This window comes from Nyctereutes procyonoides, unplaced genomic scaffold (assembly GCF_905146905.1).
Source record: "Nyctereutes procyonoides isolate TBG_1078 unplaced genomic scaffold, NYPRO_anot_genome, whole genome shotgun sequence".
NCBI classification, from domain to species: domain Eukaryota; kingdom Metazoa; phylum Chordata; class Mammalia; order Carnivora; family Canidae; genus Nyctereutes; species Nyctereutes procyonoides.
In genome coordinates, this window is record NW_026575125.1 from 3,521,155 (window position 1) to 3,537,627 (window position 16,473).

At 39.2% G+C, this 16,473-nt stretch overlaps 1 protein-coding gene across 2 annotated transcripts in view; it reads right to left on the reverse strand.

The window, feature by feature from the left end:
- Positions 1-16,473, reverse strand: part of NLGN4X (neuroligin 4 X-linked) — a 296,558-nt gene that overhangs the window by 117,671 nt on the left and 162,414 nt on the right. The window lies entirely within an intron of this gene.

Sequence of the window (16,473 nt, forward strand, 5' to 3'; positions counted from 1 at the left end):
GAATCTCCACGGAGACAAAATATGGGGAGGTGGGGGCGCCCCTCACTACACCAAAGAGACTCACGCATTCTGTATGCGGGGCACCATTTTGGTTTTTCACATTTTCCAGATACAACATGCTAAAACACTTAATGTGGCCTGAACTGTTTGGTTAATTAGCTCAATTGTCTTCTTTTTATAGACAGACATAGCCCGGGGAATGCATATCCCAGATCCAGTAACTTCCAAAGAGCCTGAATGACATTCTTCTGGAAGTTCTACATAACTCAAAGGAACCCATCGCGTTTCGAAACCAAGATTTGAAGTTGCTGGTCTTGTAGGTCAGTTATGGCTCGCATGTGGTCCATGTGATGTGGTTCAGCATCTCTGCACGAGCAGACCTGGGTGGGAAAACTGATTTGTTGGTTTTTGAGGCTTAAATATTGATTCTCACTGTAGATAATTTCAAGTGACCGATATGAGGTCATTGAAGACAGCTGTGAAGACATGCCTGGGACCTCTTGAACCTCCGGGCTACCAGTAATTCAACCCAAACTACCTAAAAGTAAAGTTGAGTCTTGTAGGAACCCATCTCTTCTCCTTACAACACGTTCTTTTCCAATCCCTTAGAAAGCATCATGACACTGGTTATTTCAATCTACTACAGTCATTAGCTTGATATCAAAATCTATATATATCCAATAATGCTACTGCATTTAAATATCCAAAAGAACAATTCAAAAAAAAAAAATCAAATGAGCTTGACTCTCTTTGGGGTTGCTTTTGTCAGATTTTATCAGTATAGAACCTATCTCAAATCGAACTCATGGACTTATATTTATGATGAAATTGTGTACACAAGCCCAAAAGGGATGCCTTTCCTAACGAACAATACACAAAAACTGTTTGTTTTACAAAACAAGTCCTCTCATTTCTGGAAAAAAAAAAATCCCATTCATTCTTGGAAGGAGATTGTATAAGATTCTATCTAAACAGGTCACTTCTTTCATTTAAAAAAAGAAAGGAGGGAATCCCTGGGTAGCTCAGAGATTTGGCGCCTGCCTTTGGCCCAGGGCGCGATCCTGGAGTCCTGGGATTGAGTCCCAAGTCGGGCTCCCTGCATGGAGCCTGCTTCTCCCTCCTCTTGTGTGTCTGCCATTCTCTCTCTCTCTCTCTCTCTCTCTCTCTCTCTCTCATGAATAAATAAATAAATAAATCTTTAAAAAAATAAAAAATAAAAAATAAAAAAAGAAAGGCTAGAGGAAAATCAAGAGGTAGTCCGATGCCACAGAGTGAAAACGTGCTCCCTGAGTAAGCTTCTTCCTTCCAACAAAACATGTTCCTTGCAAATTGGCCTCCCTGTAGTTCTAACACAGCCTCCAGAAAACATGCAGGCAACGAGAAGAAGGCGTTCTTTAATGAAGACCCCCGACCTGCACTTTACCCTCCCCAGGAGCCTCTTATAATCCTGCCCCTGCCTGAATGTTCTTGTTCGGGATCGGTTTTCTCTTCTGTGCTGTGGCTGGGAGCACAGAATGACCCGTGCCTTGGCGCTGGCCCAAACAAAGGCCATTCTGCAAGCCAGGTGTGAGGTGAGATACATGCCAGATCCCTCGCTTAAGACCCACCTCTCTGTGCCTTCAGGCTCACTGTGCAAAATGTTTTTTGAAATTTTATTTAAATTCCTTTTGCCTAAAAATAGCATAACACCAATGCTCATCTCATCACGTGCTCTCCTTCATGCCCGTCACCCAGTTGCAATATTTGAGGGATCTGAACTACGTCTCAGGACTGGATGAGAGGCACTGCTCGGGGGACATCCCCCCTCCCCAAAAAAAAGCAGAATCCTAAAGATTAATAAAGCTTTCACAATCTTCATAACATAGCTCCATTGTCGATTAAGTAGTAATCCAGAATAACCTACCGCCTCTTTGATTCCTTCCCAAATTTCTTTGTTAACCAAAGTGTGATTTTTTTTTTCTTTTCAAAGTGTGATTTTTAAGAGCTTGACTGACATATAATGTACATACATGAAATCAAGTCATCAAACCATAACATTCTATGATTTTTAAAGTGGAGTTGTGCAACCATCAGCATAATCCAATTTTAGAACATTTCCATCAACCCTCTGCCCCCCTTAAAAATGATTGTGTCTAATTACAGGGTCCATGTGCCTATCTTGCATCTCACTAATCTACTCTTTCTAGATTGGTCATTTTTGAGTGTTTTGTATAAAAGAGTTCATTTAATACGTAGTCTTTTGAGTCTGCTTTCTTTCACTTAGCATAATGTTTCCAAAGTCATGCACGCTGTAGCAGGAACCAGTTCTTTCATCTTTAATATGGATGAATAATACTGCACACTCTATGGAGACACCAAATTTTGTTCTTCCATCCATCAGCTAATGGCCATTTGTACTATTTTCACTTGGTGGCCATTAGGAATCGTGCTGCTGTAAATATTTGGGTACAATGTTTTTGTTTGGGTATATGGCTGTTGGGCAGATATCTACGAGTGAGATTACTATTTTATAGGGCAAAGAGACATTTAATGTTCTAAGAAACTGCCGGACTGTGTCCCAAATCAGCTGCATCATTGTGCATTTCCATCAGCGCATATACGGGCTCCAGCTTCTGCATCCTCTAGCCAACGTTGTGTTACCGTTTCGGTTTATAGCCATCCTAAAGAGCGTGAAACAGTATCTCCTTGTGGTTTATATTCTGGAGCTTGCTAATGACGTAGTGACGTCCAGCATCTTCTGTACCATCGACTTTGGTGGGATGTCTGCTCAAGTAGTTTGCCCATCTTTAAAAGCACATTCTTTGTCCTCTGTTGTTGAGTTTTTCAGATATAGGTCTTGGCCCAGAAATGTGACCTGCAAATTTTGTCTCCCATTCCGGGTCATCTCTTTTGGTTTTCTCGATGGTGTCTTTCAAAGTGCAAAAGTTTGCTGTTTGATTTTGATGAGGCCAATTTTATCGATTTTCTTTCAACGCTTGCACTTTTGATATCATCTCTAAGAAATCCTTGCCTAACCCGTGACCCTGAAGATGTTGTCATATGCTCTTTCCTACACATTTAAGAGCTGTAGTTCTTACGACTTTTAATTATTTGAGTATGAGGTTAGGGTTGAAATTCATTGTTTGCATATGACTATGCTATTTTTTCAGCACCATTTACTGAAACACTAACTTCTCCTTTATTCAATTCTTGAGATACCTGGATGGCTCAGTGGTTGAGCATTTGCCTTCGGCTCAGGGAATGATCCCGGGGTCCTAGGATTGAGTCCCACATCAGGCTCCCTGTGGGGAGCCTGCTTCTCCCTCTGCCTGGGTCTCTCTGCCTCTCTCTGTGTATCTTTTATGAATAAATAAATAAAAATCTTTTTAAAAATAAAAATAAAAAATTCTGGAGACACCATTGCTGAAAACCAGTTGACGACAAATGCTAGGATTCTGTTTATTTCTGGGATCTGTTAATTATATCCCATCCCGCGTGTCTATCCACATGAGACCCCAACTGTAATGATGACTATAGCTCTAGAGTATCCTTTAAAATGGGGAAGGAGAAAGCTCCAGCCTTCTCCTGCTTTTTCAAGATAGTTTGCTTATTCCAGATCCTCTGCCTTTCCACAAAAATTTTTTTAAATAAGCTTGTCAACTGAAGGGAAAAAATATCACCCACTGAGATTTTGACAGAAATTATTGGCCCGACCACAATTTTGAATTAATTATATATAGCGGAGTGTGACCCAGAAACATAATTAGATACCACCTTTAATGTACTATGTATATTTAATTTTTCACCCTTTTGTTCTTTTTTAGTAAGCTGTTGCTGTATTTTTCCTTGTAAATATAACTAATTAAATGGCCTCAAAGACAACAGAGTTCTCTAGAATATCTAACTTAGTAAGAATCATGAAGTATCGGGGAAAAGGTTCTGCTGGGATGTATTCTAGAGTAAACCCATTTTTCTGCATGCCAAAAAATGGTATTTCAAAATCTATACACACCATGAGTTTTTTCTTCCCTCTTCACATCTACACTTTTCCCCAAATATCAGAAAAATATTTCTTTGCATCTAATAGCCTATCAACCTCCATTGGGAAGTAGCTGTAAATATTAAAGGGAATACTTAAGCAACTTCAAACAAATGTATAGCTGTTCCATTATTAAAATTTAAGTGTGATTTTATAAATAAAATATCTCAATGTCCCTAGCCCTGAAGGATGTCCATCATTTTTTCATATCTGTTCTTCTGATGTTCCTTTTCCAGGCGAGATCTCCATCACTTTCTAAAGTAAAGCGATGTAAACGAGTACTTTGTATCTTAATTGGAACAGAAATACTTTGTAGAGAATTCAGGAAAGGCAGACCAAGGTGAGGGAGAAAATGAAAATCCTCTCAGTGCTGCTGTTGATATATTGAGGCTAGAAGTAATTTTGTATTTCCTCTTTTTACTATGCATTAACTTCATTGCCACTGATGTATGCAAGTCATCAAACACAGTCATCCGATAGTGTGAGGCGATCACATTACTTACGCAAGAATATAAAGAAATGATAGAACCGAGACAACCCTTGGGGTTGGTGCTCTTAGCGTGAGAGATCGTATTGAAAATGTAGTCATTGGATACTGTGAGACAATTGCATTATTTACACAAGAATATGAAGAAATGAGAACCGAGATAACCCTTAGGATTGTTGCTCTTAGGGGGAGATACTCTACTGAAAATGTATTGAAATTGTATTGAAATGTAGCATGAGATACTGTATTGAAAATGTATCAAGGGATCCCTGGGTGGCGCAGTGGTTTGGCGCCTGCCTTTGGCACAGGGAGCGATCCTGGAGACCCGGGATCGAGTCCCATGTTGGGCTCCCGGTGCATGGAGCGTGCTTCTCCCTCTGCCTGTGTCTCTGCCTCTCTCTCTCTCTCTGTGACTATCATAAATAAAAATTTAAAAAAAGAAAATGTATCAAAAAGATATTGAAAATGCAGTCTTTGGATAGTGTGAGGCAATCACATGATTTATGCAAGAATGTAAAGAAATGAGAAAACCCTTAGGATTGTTGCTCTTAGTGTGAGATATTGTATTGCAAATGAGTTTGCATTTATATCTTTGTGTGTGTGTGTGTGTGTGTGTGTGTGTGTGGGTGGGTCTTAAGAGTGCAGATTCTAAGTGCAGGTTAGCCTTGTTATCTTAAATACAAAAAGAGCATGTCTGAGCTAAATGCATTAGTTTCATTAACAGGGGAAGTAGTGTAATGGGTTATGGTGAAAATAAATGCATTCCTGGCCATCACGGATGTGTGTGTGATTGATTAGTTTGTCACTCGGCCCTCTCAGAGGAATACTTCTTTAATCTTCTAATTTAATAACGGGCAATAAGCTGAATGGGACCAGCCCACGGCAAATGGCCCATGCCTCATTACTTAATTCACTGGTAAACCCATTTGTCTTACAAACCTGTATTGACCCTTTAGATATGGTAGCCTTGACCACCAACGGGCTCTAACCAGAATAAATACTCCACACATAAATTTCAACACGTCTTCAAACGTTTACTTGAACACGATTAGCTCAGTGAATCTGAAACTTAACAGGGAACGCTTAATCTGCGAGTTTCATCGAAAGCACGTGGAGTTTGGACCGAGCATGACCTACGGAAAAGCTGACTTTCCACCTTTGAGGGAATCAGCCTAGCTCTGTTTTTTTTTTTTTTTTTTTTTTTTTTTTTTCCCTGAAATCAGAATATCTGAACAAGATGGGATTTCACTCAGTGAAAATGTGTGCAAGTCTGGGAAGTCTGGCAAATGCAGGCCTCAATGAAGGGGTTTGGAATACCTCTTGGTTATGCAATGCATGGCGGTGCAAGACAGCAAGAGCGGCCATGGGCAGCGAAGACCATCTGTGTTTAGTGCGGAAGGAGGATTGTGGGTGCTCAGAGAGCCTTAGAAAGAGAAGATGAAGAAGTTGACTACATGAAAGTGGATTTCTCTCAAGTCATCAGGAGGGTTGTAATTGGAAACAAATTTTAGGAGACCTCTGCTCCAAGGACACATGAAGGGATACGTAGACATGCAGAGTTACAGACTGTGGTCTTGAGGTCAGATACCTACAATTCACCCCACAGATAACAGAAATAATAGGAGGGTTTTTCTTTTTTTTAATGTTTTCTTCTTTTTCTCTGACTGGCTTTGGAAGACAGAGTAGGAGAAATAGGAATAATATAATTTTAAATTTCTTTTGGGATTCAAAATGTATGGGTCTCTGATATACATTTGTGATTTTTTTTTTTATTAAGATCTCAAGGCATTGCATGGCCTTACATTAGCCTTTTTTGTTGTGAATCTGGTTATTGAAATGCCTCCGATCAGGGAATAAAAGACAAATCCTATTAGATTGGAGTCTCTCCTTTTTATTAGAACATTCAGCCGAGAGAATATATTACCTCCCCACACAATCTCCATGAGTTGGAGATTAAATCACAATGCATTTAAAAGCTGGAACTAATTTAATATGGGATTATGCTACATGTGTTTTCTGCACCTGTATTTAGAAAACTCATGCTGAAAATGAAACTGGTTTTTATTTGACCTGAGATAGGTCCAGAGATGTTGTGTAATAAAAAAATGATAAACCTCTGTAGGTGTGTATGTAGGTATGTATATTCATTCTCCCGGCCAAGAGGTTCTGGAAGATTTTGAGTTCTTTGGCATAGTTTTAACTATAATAAAAGCTTCTTTCTGTAGTCAGAGCGCAGGTGCCAGTGACTGGATGCGTCTCCACGCCAGGAATTTCTGGTTGTGGCCCAGGCATTACAGGGAGCTGAGACCTTTGGCTTGTTGTCTCTTTGCTGTCGACGTAGAGCAATAAACTATGTACATCTCAGAGCACCTTGTCTATTTCTACCAATCAAATCTGTCAAGTTGCCTTTGGCGTTCCTTGTCTGTGTGTCTGACATGGGGACGAGTGCACAACCATCCCCTAGAAATGAACTTTGTTTAGATTCATGCAGAATCATCCCCCTCTGCAATTCCTGAGTGTGTTATACCAGAGATGCTAAGTGAATGTCCTCAGTGAAGGTTCCTAAAAATATTTTTAAGAAGCACATGTCACCGAATCTTTGGAATGCAGGATAATATCTTTAACTGCAGGCAGGGACTTTTGCCACTAGGTCTGCTTTTGAACTCAGCTGACTGGCTAAAAAAGAGCCGTTCCTTGCTCCCTCTGTCAGGGAGAGACTAAAGGATGTCCTGATACAGACAACACAACTGTCAACCAAGAGAAATGTCTCTCATCTGTTTCTCAGTGTGCTTATGGTCACTCGACACATTCTCAATAAAGGGCCCTGTGATTGGCTCAAAATATAAATTTCCATGTCGTCTCCCAGGAAAATATGGCACCATCGCCAGCTGCTAACACACCAGTTGGGGCCAAGAAAAAGTGAAAGGAAGAGACACAGGTCACCCCCAAGCGTCACCCCCAAAAACGTTATGAGGGATCACATGTCTGCCATATTTTTATCACCGCTACCAACCAGACCAGCATGTCCCAGTTGGGGACCTACCCCTTCAAGTCTCGGTTTTGCAAAGAGGATGTAGAGAACAACCAGTCAGCCCAAAATGGACACAGACGTCATAAAAGGGAAATAAGCTGTTGTTGCTGTTGTGAGCTGCCAAAATTGTGGGCTCTTTTGCTGAGCAGCACAACCATTTGCTTCTTTCCCTGAGATATGCATTGACACACACTCACACACAACACACTCACACACATGCAGCTTGCATACTCAGAGCAGCACAATCCAACAAATCATTTTAGATCAGAAATGCGTCTGGCTCCCCAGTGCACTCGAAATTTGCAAGTCAATGCCAACATGGTAGTTTTCCCTTTAGGTGCGTGTTTACTGTTACAGAAAATAACTTTTTTGGGGGGGGGGTACTTGGCACTAATTAGTATGTAGGTGACTATACTGTAGTTTAAAAAAGGGAACATCAACATACTTCATAGCTACATATTTATGGTGACTAAGAACACCACTATCATGATTTTATGCTAAACTAACTAAGACAAGGAAGGGGCATCTCGGTGGCTCTCAGTCTGTAAAGTGTCCAATTTTGGCTCAGGTCATGATCTCAGGGTCATGAGATCGAGTCCTGTGTCAAGCTCATGCTCAGCACAGAGTCTGCTGGAGATTCTCTCTCTCCCCCTGCCCCTCCCTCCACTCACGCTCTCTCTAAAAAATAAATAAAAAATAATTAAGATGAGGAAAAAGTCGACTATTTATTTCAATCATCAGGGATTTTCTGAAGAAAGAGCTTAAACGAATCACATATCCAGAAATACCATTATACACAACTTTCCTTCACATCTGCTGGTTTTCCGGTTAACACACAAATGTTGTCTTCCACAAAGCAAACACTCCATAAATATTGGCTCATATTATTGCTGGAAGTGGTATTATTTCTCATGGCTCCCTGTACATTTTGCTGCACTTTTCTGCCTCTCAGATTTTGCTCCTGCATCAGTTTCTTCCTAGCAGTTTCTTTCAAGCATCTGAGATGATGATTGATTGAACCCCTCCTCCCCAGACTTACTCTTCAACTTTGAAAACTGATGAACGCCTGTTCCTGGGGCCATCAAAGCAAGGGCATATCCCCCAGGTTCTACTCCTCAAAGTAGAAATCCTCTCTTTATTAATGTCTTCAGCAGCATTTTGTGGGTATCCCTGTTACATTTGAGCTGTATGTCGATGATGTGCTCCCCACGAGGACAGCAGGTCCACCCTTGTCCCTAGATCCTTTACTGTGCAACCAAAATCACATAGAATGTCCATCAATGGGTGACTAGATAAAGCAATGTGGTATATTATAGATCTTGCATATATATCTAAATCTACAATCCATATATATCACATATACCCACAGTGGAATATTATTCGGGCATGAGAAAAGAAGGAAATCCTGCCATTTGCAACACCATGGATGGACTTTGAGGTTTTGCATTACACTAAAATGAGATAAGCCAGACAGGAAAAAGACAAATACTGTGTGATCCCACTTATGCATGAATTCTCAAAAAGCTGAACTGGTAAGAACAGACAGTAGAATGGCTGTTCCCAGGGGCTGCAGGTGGGGGAATTCCATTTAGGAATCAGAGAAGGGAGATATGATTGATATCTACATTTTTTTATTAAATAAAATTAAATTTTAGGACAGTTTTTGATTTAGAGAAACATCAAGTTGGAGAGTTTCCCTATGCCTCACACCCAATTTGCTCTAGTATTAACATTGAACATGAATCTGGTTCATTTGTTATAATTAATGAGCCAATAGAGAAATATTATAATTAACAGAAGTCTGTAACCTATTCATTTTTTTCTCAGTATTTGCTTAATATCCTTCTTTGTCCACCTTCCATTTCAGTCCTCAAGGCTCTATAAGCTCTTCTTGGCTATGAGAAATTCTCAGTTTCCTTGTTTTTGATGACTTTGAAGTTGTTTTTTTAAAGAATTTATTTATTTATTCATGAGAGACACATAGACAGAGAGAGAGAGGCAGAGGGAGAAGCAGGCTCCATGCAGGGAGCTCGATATGGGACTCGATCCCGGGTCTTCTGGATCACGCCCTGGGCTGAAGGCAGCGCTAAACTGCTGAGCCACCCAGGCTGACCTGATCTTGACAGTTTTGGAGACCTCCTTTCTAGGAATTTTGTAGAAAATCCCACAAATGGAATTTGTCTGGATTTTCCATGATTCGATGGGGTTATGAAATTTGAGTGGGGGGAAGCTCTCACAGGAGCCCACAGGTGCCCTCCTGAACACATCATGTCAAGGGTGCATGGCTGTCATCATGACTCATCACTGGTGATGCTGGCCTTGAACACCTGGATGAGGTGTGCTTGCCAGGTTGCTCTACTGTAAAGTTGGAACCTCTCTCAGTATCACATTCTTTGGAAGGAGATTAACACACACAGCTAAAGTTCAGGAGTAGAGGTTGAAGGCAAGGCTCTCCATAAATTATCTGGAATGTGTCTGCATGGGAGATGCATTCAACTGCCCCATGGTAGGGAGAATAACATCTCCCATTCCCCCAAAGAGATCCACACTGTAATCCCCAGAACCTGAGGATACAATATGGTAAGTGACAAGGGGGAGTAAAATTTGCAGATGCAATTAAGAGTAATAATCAGCCAACATTTAAATAAGGGAATTATCTAGGATTATCCAGATGCGTACAATGTAATCAAAAGTGGATTCACAGTGGATTAAAGAGGGAGCAGTCAACCAAGAAGGGCAAGTGTCCTCTCTGATTGAAAAAGGCAAGGAAGACATTGGATCCTAGATTCTTCGAAAGGAATGCCATCTAATCAACACCTTGATTCTACCCAGTGAGATCCATTTGGGATTTCTGACCTCCAAGTGTATAAGATAAATTTATGTTGTCTTAAGCCCATAACAATGTGGTGAGTGGTTACAGCAGGAATAGGAAACTCCTAAGGCCTGATTTATTTATTCATTCAGGCCTTTATGTCAATATGAGGTAATGGATATTTATTTTATACTTTGAGTTATTACCCACTACTTATTTTGTTCCTCAAATAATTGCTGAAGCATTGACCACTGAGAATGCTTTTATTTGACTTCTGTGCCCCTTTGATATACCCCTATCACTGCGGTTTAGTTTGGGTTTTGTTTTTTCTTGTTTTGTTTTGTTTTGTGTTGTTAGCAGTTACTCACTGTAAAGTGCTCCAGGCTCATCGTGTCTCTTTCCTGACCCATGTCTAGAATGAGACATACTTCCAAGGAGCCCAGATTCCTTCTACGTGACATCTGCATTTTAGAGGTCGAGAAGCTGAAGGAGACCAAAAGTGGATGACTTGCCCAAAGAATGTAAGACCTCCTTGGTGACTCAGCTGATGGTTACGTAATAGCCTTCAGAGTACACACTTGGGTCTATAATTCATACTAGCTGGTGACAGAGTAAAAACGTTCACTCATCCTGCTGGTCTTTCTATTACTATTACTTGATGCAAAGTGATAGGTTAGTCTCTGGCGAGGTAGCTTGGTTTTGCACACCACATAAATGATAAAATGCAGGGATGATTAAGCCCAAAGACGTTATTTAGGTATACAACTAAGCCAAGGATGGGCAGCTGGTGTTCGGAGAAAGGCACTACCCGGATGTTGGAAATTATGGTTTGAAGGAAAAGAAGATGTTCTAGAAGAGGAGTCGATGCAGAGACCTGTCTGACTGGGGGTGAGTCTCTGAATCATCAGCGTATCATTCATCAAGTAGAGCCCATTCGTTGGGCAAGTCTGTGGCAATGAACATGAAGAACACACTTGTGTTTCGGATATAGTCCTACGCGTTGGTGATAAGAGATTTTTAAGATATGGCAAGCCATTGCCCCCCAAGGACTCAGAATCCTTAGGTAATGCTGTAAACATAAAATACTTCCCAGCTTTATTAAACACATCTTGATAATCTCTAATTTACCTTGATTTCTATATTATGATATATTTACATTAGCATTGTATTACTTCCGAAAATAATGCCGTGCGGTGATTGTACGATGGGATTTTCTTTAATACAACTGTTTAATCCCATACCCTTAATGACTCTAAGCCAATCAATTCATTCTATTATAAACCCATAAAGCCTTTGCTTCGGGCCAAGATGTAAGCTAAATATCTCTCTAGGTGTTTACGGATTTATGCTAAATGAGTTCCATTTTTAAAAGCACGTTATTTTGAGATCCACACAGACAAAGTCATTGCCAGCTTAATGATTTCATTTATTTGGTAATTATATGCAATTTTAGGTATTTATGAAAATCTTTCCAGGTAATGGATTTTGGTTTATATTATTATTACTTTCAGTTTCAGAAACAGGGAATGATGACATTCAGCTCAAAATATTTAACAATATAAAAAAGAGTTAGTAAGAAGGTGATAAATAGTGTTAAAATATCTTTAAATACCAGTCCTTTATTGAGAAAACCCATTCTTGCTGCCATGGCCACATCTGCCTGCTGGTCAATATCTCAACCAGCTCTCAAGATTTGGATAAAACCTCTTCCTTGCAGGGTCCTCCCCTAAGAAGTAACTTCCCAAGTATAGTGTCTAAATAGCATCCTGATGCAAATTTCCCAACAGGAACACCCATAAAAAGAAGGAAAAAAATGTGAGCATCATAGTAAGCCAAGAACAGCAGAACACCTAAAGGTTATGCCTGGTGGGTTTCTATTGATTCCATTAAGGAGCCTAAGGAGAGCTCAGCCTTGCTCAAGGATCTCCCCAAGGTACTGCCACATTGGGAATTGTTCTAGTAACGTGATAGGAAATAAAGCGAAGAACATCTGGGACCACCTTGCAAATAGCCACATACCACAGAGAATACGTGCCTTTCTATACAAACCAAAAAAAAAAAAACAAAAAACAAAAAACAAAACAAAAAAAACACAACAAACAAACAAAAACCTAGGAAATGTATTCCTATGTTGGCTGGACATTATTTCAGGAAATCTCCTGCCTCCAAACATCTCTATGTATACATTCAAATTAGACAAAATCTAAGCCAGCCGAAACATACAGGTGAGAGAGCTGGTTGGTGCATGCACATGGCTAGTTGCTGACTTCTGCAGAGTTGGACAATTCAGGAAAAGCCCTGAAAGCTCTCTGTCATAATCTGCACACTCAGCTGGTACAGAGTATTTGAGTGTCAACTAAAATTTTGATTAACTACTACTTCACTAATACTTAATGTTGACAAATACCCTTAATGTCCTGGTAAGGGACAGTGCAGCCTGGAGGACTACCTTGTTGAAAATGGGATTTGAGGGTTGGTTCAATGGGTCATTAACTGCAATGAGTAAGGCGACTCCCAGGTATGTGTCATGGGACACCTGTTGCGTGATGAGGAGTTGCCCGGCCACTGACACAGGATAGGACCTGTCACAGATACACCTGCTAGCAGACACCTTCTGTGGGTCCATCCTAACTTGCTCAAAGAGAAAAACAAAACAAAACAAAAAGAAACAGCATGTGTTTTACGGGGAATGAAGTAGCATAGAATAAAAGATAAGCACAGCCTTTGGAAGAGTCTAAGACAGCATTGAGAGAATCGTTTCTCATGGAGTGAAAAACAAGATGTAGCTTCTTCAGTGCAGGGGCATGAAAGGGGAAGAGTCTGATAGAGAAAGAAGAGGGTGAGCAGGTAAAGGTAGATGCAGAGAAACGGGAAGTGTAGCGAGAACGAAAGTGCACTCTTCGTAAGGAAAAAAGCATAAACCAAAGTGTGCCTCAGATCTGAATACAGGTAAATCCACAAAGAGACACTACGCCACAGAAGTGCGTCTTCAGGGGGAACCCAGGTATACACTGTATTTATCCATTTAAACATCTTCACGTGAGGCTAGTTTGGAAGAGAACTACCATGAGGAGAGAGGAACGTTGATAGGAGGAAACTCCATGATCAACTCTTGACGTCTTGTCAGGTGTAAAGACCATCAGGGTTTCCAAAGGCAGAAACTGCCAGGGCGCTCTGCACCACAAGGACACTTCAAATGGCAACCGTACACTAAACAAAGCTACCATGAGGAATCCAAGCATGTCCTCACGTGTCTTCCAGTGACCACTTTGAGGAATAAAATGCTCATTTTTTTCTAAAGGAACACTTGTCATGACTGTAAGAATGCTGAACCTGGTTCAAGAGGAAAAAGGGTGGTATTTCATTGGTCTCATGAACAGTGGAAAGAGCAGAGCCAAATGGAAACAAAATGGAAGATCAAAAGCAAAGTATTTGAAAGATGGCAAGTAGCACTTGGTCCAATGGATAGGTTTCATTAAAGGATTTGAGTATCTGGAATATTTATGTTGGCAGGAAACCTTTTTGTAATCCTGCCGATGAAGTGCGGACATATCCCTACACGGAACACGCCCTGGGGAAGGGTGAGTGATGTGAATTTTCACTAAAAGTGTAGGCGAGGAAATGATGTCATGACCATCATTTTTCAAGATACTTCTGCAAGTTCCAGTCAATATGTTAAAAATAAAAGTAATGAGAGCTGAAAATATTCAAAAGCAGACACAATAAAGTCATTCCTGCATATGATTATCTACCCAGGGGAGAAAAATTCAGAACATCAACTAAATAAATGAGCATAGATGAGGTATTAGTTATGATGGCATGAAATCAATACACAAAATCAATTTTCATACTTATGAATATTAACATATCTAAAAAGAAATGCTTTTTATATTAACAAGAAATGGCCTGGTCATACCTTACAAAGCAAATAAAACACATTGTATAATATAAAATCTGAGACACATAAAAGACTTGTACACATTCAGAAGCTTTCGGTGGCAGAAATTAATTGTGTGAACAACATCAATGTATTTTCAAATTGATTTGTTGATTTAAAATAGTGAGATTTTTTTCTGGTAATAACAAAGTCATTCTAGCCCGATTCTGGAAAAAAAATAGGCAACTGTGAATAATTTTGGATTGAATAAGGTAGATTTTTCTTCTGCCCTCACTATTTATTGTGCTATTAATAATTTTAGCATGAGGATGATGAAGTCTTTCTTTTTAGGAAGTGCCATTAACCAAACACTTGAAAGAGACAGAAAAATAACAAGTTCATCTTAGGGCAAAATAAATTCTGTATTAATTAAAAATTTATACTTTAAAAACAATGATTATGTTTATCAAGCTATTATATAATGTTTAGGTTGGTATTTTGAGCCAACATATATTAATATATAAAGAAAGACAGCATTTATCAATACAGATGCTGATATTTCTTGTTAACACACAAACACAATTATATAATATATATATATAGTCAGGTTTTATAGTGATATTCTCTGAATTTTGCTATGAGTATACAGAGAAACAGACACGTATAACACATACATATAATGCATGTGTGTATAGAAATATATAGAATTTAAAATGGTAAATAATAGAAGCAAATGTGTAAAAAAATTATATATATATATTTTAATGAATAATGGAATCAGGATATATATATATATATATGTATATTTTGTAGAAATACATACATATATATTTAATAAAGAATAATATCACTCCGGAAGTATAGATATATTTAAATGTATATATATTTATTTTCTATACTTATACATTTATTTTGAATTTAAACTTATACAAATATATAAAATATAAATAGTAAATAATACTTTATATTATTTTAATTTTTCACTATTTAAATTTCAATAAAATTTTATATTATTAAATAGAAGAATATAATATAAATTATATTTAAATCATATATATAAATTAGTATATATCATAAATATATGAATCATAATACAATATAAATTAACTATAATATAATATATTTTACATTAAATATTTTAATTTTTCACTATTTAAATTTCAATAAAATTTTACATTATTAAATATGCAAATATAATATAAATTGCATGTTATATATAAATTATACATTATAAATCTATATAAATCATAATATAATATAAAATAAATATAATATAAATATTTTATATTAAATATTTTAATTTTTCGATATTTAAAATTTAAATAAAATTTTATATTAATTATGTAAAGGTATATTTAAGAAGTATTAAATGTGAAAAATATATTTAATAAGTATTAAATATGTAAAATGCATGTTTAATAATTAAATATAATCTATAAATATTTGCCTTTAGTGTATATATACGTAAAATGAACTTGTGGTTTGTGAGTATATATAAAATAAACAAACAGGAAGCTCACTGAAGGGGACCAAAAAGAGAAGTGACGCTGTGGCCAGAAGTAGAGTCAGCCAGCCAGGGACAGGAAGGAAGATCGAACAAGTCGTGAAGAACACAAGCGGGATGATGGGTGAGGGGGGCAGGAGAAGATACCCGAGGCCATCAGAGTTGAGCGTGAAGATGGTATTTCTGAGTTCACTGCCCTGTTATTTCCAGAAGGATGCGTGGCGAGAGCTAGACGCAGAGACATGTCCTGGCCATTTAGCTTAAAATCAGGGAAGTGAATTAAAACAAAGAGAAGGCCTGGTGACTGAGTGGGAGAGACAGCTCTGTGCCCAGCAGACCCCACAGAGGCCACAGAGGCCCATCTGCCCAGTGCAAGGGGATGTGAGCCAGGTCAAAGGTATGGAAGGCCATGCTGACCGTCCCCAACCCCTCCAGGGCACCCACATGCCTGGCTGCGACCATCAGGGGCCGGGGACTCGGGCCTAGAGGCATCCTCGGATACGCAGATGCTTGTTTTCTCGAAGAAGCCACAGGAGCTGGGCAGCCCCTAAACACTCAAGGAGGCAGGCGGATGGACGCAGAGATGAAGCAGCACAGCCTCAAAGGACACACCGCGTCCTAGGACGGGGGCCCTCCCTGCTTCTGCTCCTGGAAGGCTGCTCATGCACGCCTTTCCTGGAGCTCCGATGCATTTCCCTGCGCTTGGAACATTCTGTGCTGTTGGCCCATGTGCTTGGGTGAGCT